The sequence below is a fragment of the Terrapene carolina genome, unplaced genomic scaffold, assembly GCF_002925995.2.
Source record: "Terrapene carolina triunguis isolate 2854851 unplaced genomic scaffold, T_m_triunguis-2.0 Scaffold629, whole genome shotgun sequence".
In the NCBI taxonomy this organism is placed as follows: domain Eukaryota; kingdom Metazoa; phylum Chordata; order Testudines; family Emydidae; genus Terrapene; species Terrapene triunguis.
Genome location: NW_020664980.1, coordinates 13,139,220 through 13,145,219, shown reverse-complemented (window position 1 = coordinate 13,145,219; position 6,000 = coordinate 13,139,220). Strand labels below are relative to the sequence as shown.

The 6,000-nt window shown below is 41.6% G+C and overlaps 1 protein-coding gene across 1 annotated transcript in view; it reads left to right on the top strand.

The window, feature by feature from the left end:
• RNF130 (ring finger protein 130) overlaps window positions 1-6,000 on the top strand; it is a 76,064-nt gene that overhangs the window by 49,044 nt on the left and 21,020 nt on the right. The window lies entirely within an intron of this gene.

Sequence of the window (6,000 nt, the reverse complement as noted above, 5' to 3'; positions counted from 1 at the left end):
TACATTTGACTGAAATAGAAGTTCCCAAGAAGTTCCTTGGTTCTGAAGATTGCTGGTCATCTGCTGAGCTATTGTAGGGTCATTTCAGGCCTGATAGTCACATAGTGCTCTCTCCTCATTTGCAACTACTAAATAGCTTTTTTTTTTAAAAAATAGCAAAACGGCATTGCTTTTCTAATATTATTCTTCCCTGTAAGCAATTGCTGGTGATGCCACAGAGCTGTTATGAGATTGCAAATAGAATGGTCGGTAATTCATGACACTGTAAGACGTTATCCTTCTTATGAAAAAGTTTTGAGACCACAGTTCTACTGGAATTAAAAGTACAGTACCCTTGTGTGGGAAGGCAGAGATGCAGCTGGACAGAATTTTCTACATTAACCGCTACAGAGTGACTTGAAGAATGATGGCAGTTGGTAAATTAAAAACAGAATTTACTGCCCACGTCATTGAGAGATGTGATTATGTAGGCTCAGTGTCTGGCTTGACATTCTGAAAGCTGCCTGAGGACATTCAGACCAAGAAATGAGTCATTAAATATCCAATCCTCTGGGGAGTTGAGTCCCTTCAGCTTTTACTAACTTCACTGGGTCCTGTACTCAGCACCTGACAGTGATTTTCTATAGTTCCAAAAAGCTGATCCTGAAACAGACCATTATTTTAAAGAAAAAGTAGCCCTTATTTACTATCCTAATTAGTGGACTGAGAACTGATTAACTTCATAATGCATTACACTTCTACAGTGTGTACTCTGTATAGATTGTCAAAGTGCACTCCAAACACTAAGGATTTAATCCTGTGAGTTAAATAAATATCCCCATTTTCTACATTAAGAAACTGTGGCACAGAGAAACTAAGTGATTTGCAGTAACTTCTTGTGTGACCTTTGGGAAAGCCCGGAGTAGTACACAAACCTCCTGACTCTCCCAATCCTGTGCTTTAACCGCTATATTGTGCTGTCTGTTAGGGCTTCCTTATAGTGATGGGGATTCTAAAGAACCAAGGAAAATATTTTAAACCTGGCTGATGTCAATGCAGAGAAGGATTCTCATGTAGACTTCATGCCATTTAACTGTGCAGAACGCCTCTGACTCTTGGTACTACAAAACTCCATGAACCAACTTAGCCAGTCTTCGAACTTTATTGTGCTATTACTGTCTCTTTCCCCAATATTTTGTGTCTAGTTGTCTGTCTAAATATGGCTCCACTGTTTAAAAAAAAAAAAAAAAATTCCTTAGTCACTTATGACACTTACTCAGATATAAATTGGACTCTGAAAGTGACGGTTTTGTTAAATGGACATGGGCCTAATGGCCTAATTTTTCTTCATTCTCTTCCTGCTTCTGTTCCCATATACTGTGCCATTTCTTTTATGGGGAAGGATTAACAAGCCTCAACAAATCCTGCGTGCATTCTTCTTGACATTCTATTATTCTCCACGCTGAGGATAGAATTGCTGTCTCTGTAGGTCCTCAGTTTGTTTTGAAACTCAAATTTGTTTGGCTATAATCACTGCTTAAGTAATCATTTTCAAGAGTCATTAAAGCGCATCTGTGGTGACTTGCTCTGTGATGCCCCTTTGGATATGTTCCGTTAAAAAAAGGACTCCTTATGGCTCCTTTTGAAGCTCTAACAGCTCTGCTAAATGCTACTTGAACAATGCCTAACAAATGCAAAGCTTTTTAAAGCTTCAAAAGTGAGGCTGTCTATACTACGCAGCTTTTAGGGACACGGCAGTGCCACTACAGCCGTGCCGCTAAAAGGCGCATGGAGTAGCCGCTGTTTGTCGGCAGGAAAGAGCTCTCCTGCTGACAAAAATCTTCCACGCCCACCGAGTGGTGTTAGTGTTGTCGGCAGGAGAGCTCAAAGCGCTGTTCACACCGCCGCTTGTCATCAACAAAACTTTTCTTTCGGGGGGATGGGGGAGTGAGGTGTTTTTAACATCTCTGAACGACAAAAGGTTTGTCTTTGGGTACGTCCAGACTACCCGCCGGATCGGCGGGTAGCTATCGATCTATTGGGGATCGATATATCGCGTCTCATCTAGACGCAATAAATCGATCCCTGAACGCACTCCCGTCGACTCTGGAACTCCGCCAGGGCGAGCGGCAGAAGCGGAGTCAACGGGGGAGCCGCGGCCATCGATCCCGCGCCGTGAGGATGGGAGGTAAGTCGATCTAAGATATATGTCAACTTCAGCTACACTATTCCCGTAGCTGAAGTTGCATATCTTACATTGACACCCCCCACCCCCCCACCCCAGTGTAGACCAGGCCTTTCACTTGCCAGTGTAGACAAACTCTGACTAAAGATTTCCTTCTCAGTTGTTCCCAGTAATAGTGGTTGTGGTGTGGTAGGCCCTATGGAGACCCTGCAAGCTTTCCTGGGATACGTCATATTTAGGTGCCCACACTGTAATTGGTACTCATCATGGTCCCTTTGGATGTTAAAAGTTTAAATATAATTAGTACTCCATGGATATTCATTGAGTGACAAATTATTCCCCCTACATCCCATATATTGCTGTAGGCTTCTTCCCAGTGCAGATGCTTTAAAACAGCGGCTCTGTGGGGAAAGTGCTCTTATGACCTTTTTTACTTTCTTTAGATTTTTTTCAAAGGTCAGGAGAAACTTGATGAAATTTTTATGTGGTTTAAAAAGCTCAGCTTATTAAAGTTTAATAAGGAGGTGGCAGCAGCTAGAATTCAGTTTGAAGTGCTCAGATATATTGTAAAGGAGAAGCCAGAGCTTTCAATGATGCAGTAACAGCTAATTTCTGAACTGTGCAGTTTTTAAGCTATTATGTGTAGAAGCACACTAGCCTTTCTACAGAAATCATTGAAAACAGATGCTGTGTTTCTTAAATAAAAAAAATAGGTAGAACTGTATGTTACAGGTGCCTTACAGTTAACCTTGTGCACTTCCACTAGGCCAAAATCATTAAACACCTTTTGTGGTTATTCAGTTTGCCAGTTAATGTCTTTTTCCTTAAGCTAGTATCAGTCATGAGTCTAAAAGCAAAAATTCCATCTATCCAAGGTACAAATAGCAAGACTGGGACACACAGGATATTGGTTCATCAGAGGGCTTGTCTACATTAGGAATTTTTGCATCAGTGTAAGTACATGAGTGAAAATCAAAAGTGTAGATACTCTCCACTGGTACCGTTTACACTGGTTTCAAACTGGAGTAAGTCCCACTAGTGCAGCACATCTATGCTGTTTATTTTCACATTAGTATAAACCCCTAAAGTATACAACCCCTGAAACTTAATATGATCTCCAAACAGCTACTAGAGTTACAAGATAGTTAAATGTGAAATGTTGTTAAAGATCAAGCTTGCTCTGTTAATTTTGTAGGTGTCCAAATTAAATATGAACGTTTCCAAAAGAAAATGAACTCTTACATTATAACTTTCAGCGCAGGCACATATTTATATATTATTGTCACACAGTTTGAAGGTCCAATCCAGATCAGTGAGAGGTTGTCACTGCCTGCCCTGTAACCCTGGGTGCCTGAAATGCCCCACTGTTGTAGCTCAGAACCTGGCACCAGCCGACAAGCCTTCAGGTCACATCCAAAGTGTCTGTGCAGTAGACAGCCCTGTTTCAACAGCGTTGATCCATAGCCTGTCTACAGCCCCTCTCTGGCTTCCATCAACCTTGGTTACAACCAGCAAGGTGACTCCAACACACTCCAGAAGTTTCCCAAAACTGTGTGCTCTGCAATGTCCAGCCCTCTCCTAGACAGTTCAGAGAAAAAATAAGGTTTTTTGTTCCTTTAAAGAGACAAAAGCACATCCGAGTTTATTAACTTACCAGGGGTAAATACACCCTACCCAGAAAACACAGCACTGAGTTGGTTTATAGTAAAAATAAAACACATTTATTAACAGAATATAGGTTAAGTGATGCCAAGTAAAAGGAATAGGGTTAGAAAGGGAACACAAAAGTGAAAACACTTGTCTAAAACTTCATCTAGTAAGGTACAGGCTTTGTTCAAGATGTTTTCTCTCACCATTCATTCTTTCCAGCCCTAGCTGACTTTCCCTGTCAGGACCTTCTACAAAAGTACAAGATGCTGGCTTCCTTTGTCTTCCTAGGTGAAAAATCTTTGTGTAGGCAGGTTTCTCACTTATATTTAGTTTCCAGAGACTTCAAACCCTTCCGTGGTTGAAGGACCCATCTTTCTCAGCTAGCAAGAGCTCTGGCCTCTTGTCTGTCCAATGATGGTTGCCAAATATGTCTTCTGCCCTTGCTTCTTTCCTCCAAAATGCAATGACTTTGTTTCAAGAATAGGATGGCCTCATGTTCTTCTTCCCTTCCTGTGGACTTTCCATCCATCTGTATATAAATGGGGCTTCCATTGTTTTGACTTCACCATGCTTAATTTACATAGGAGTTAGGTACATAGCTGCCTTCTCTCCTTGTAGGGAGGGAACGTGATTGGCCACAGATTTTAAAGCATAATATTTCCTCATTGTGTTAATACATACATTTCACAATATTAATCACCAGTGTCATTCGCTTTCAGAAAAGGCCTCACTCTGTACACTTTGTGTACAATATTACTGTATTATAAATCAGTTGATTATTTATTACTTGAGGTTCAGCCCCACTTCTTTATAGACTGGTAACCCTTTGAAATTGATTCTTTTCAGGATCAACTCTCAAAGGCTTTTTTTCCAAGCTCTGAGAAAGGTGACATGGAGTCTGGTGGTGAAGGAAACTCCACGCTCTTTCATCCCTAGCTGGTATTTGCTAAAACGCAAATCATTCTGTTTCCTCCAATCTACCCTCTCCTTGTAGCGTGATAACCCTGTTTACGCTTATATGTAAACGTACCTTCTTTGTCTCTGCCTCATGACCAGGCTGGGTAGAGCAGCAAACACATTCCTTTGTCCAGGGCAGACCTGTTTACCAATTCCCCTTGACATGCCTGGTTTAAACACATTCTAGTTATAACCTCAGCGTATATCCATAACTCTTAATACACACTGTATACACACATCATACAAGAATATTAATCCGTGAGTTCACTGTCAAATGATACAAGGCATATTTTATACAAAGGTTACAGTAGTTTGTAAGGTGTGAATACGGGGTGCTTAGTCACAGTAATACCATAACCTATAATTACATACAAAAAGTATAGATTCAAAGAAAGTTATTTAGGATGCAAAGTTACATGCACAACGGGACCAAACAAAGGTTTCCAGGGCAATATTAATTCTGGCACTTCCTAACTTTTGAGTGCTTGACTCTGCAATCTTAATGTCCCTTTAATGTAATTTTTCGGTGTAATGCCCAGTTAAAATAAAAAATTCTATCATGCAGAACCATATGGATCTCCAACACCAAACATGGGTCATAAAGTTGGCATTGGACCTTTAGATTCACAGGACAAGCTCTACCACTTGAGCTGATCAAAGTCATAGGCTGTTATCCTCTATATTGACCAGTCACTAGAAGGAAGATGGGGGACACACTCTGCCAGTGGGCTTCATTGTTATTTGCTGATAGAGTAATGTAGAGACCCAGGACTCCTGGGTTCATTTCCAGGTTCTGAAGGGGACTGTGCTCTAGAGGTCAGACCCTTCTGCCCCTATCTCCCTGTGCTTCTGTCTGCCACACCCTGCCTCCTGCCCCTTCTGGGTCAATCCTCACCCCAGATCCTACCCCCACCATTTCTGACCCCTCTGCATTCCAGTCAGGTTACTTTCTCCTCCTCTTCCCTGCCTGGTTTCCAGCAAGGGGGAGCATTGAAAATGGGGGAGTTCTCTCTGTTCAGTGTCAGAGCAGCAGCCAGGAGAAACAGCTGCAGTAAAGTCCTGCTCAGACCCTACCCCTGGCAGGAGCATGCTCAGTACATATTTAACAACTACTTTCGTTGAAGATTCAACTGTAAACAAGTCTCTCCAGAGCATGTGCAAACTGCAGTTTTTCTAAGGTTTATAAACTGGCCAAATTCGGGTGGATTTTCACGAGGGTGGCTTAAGAC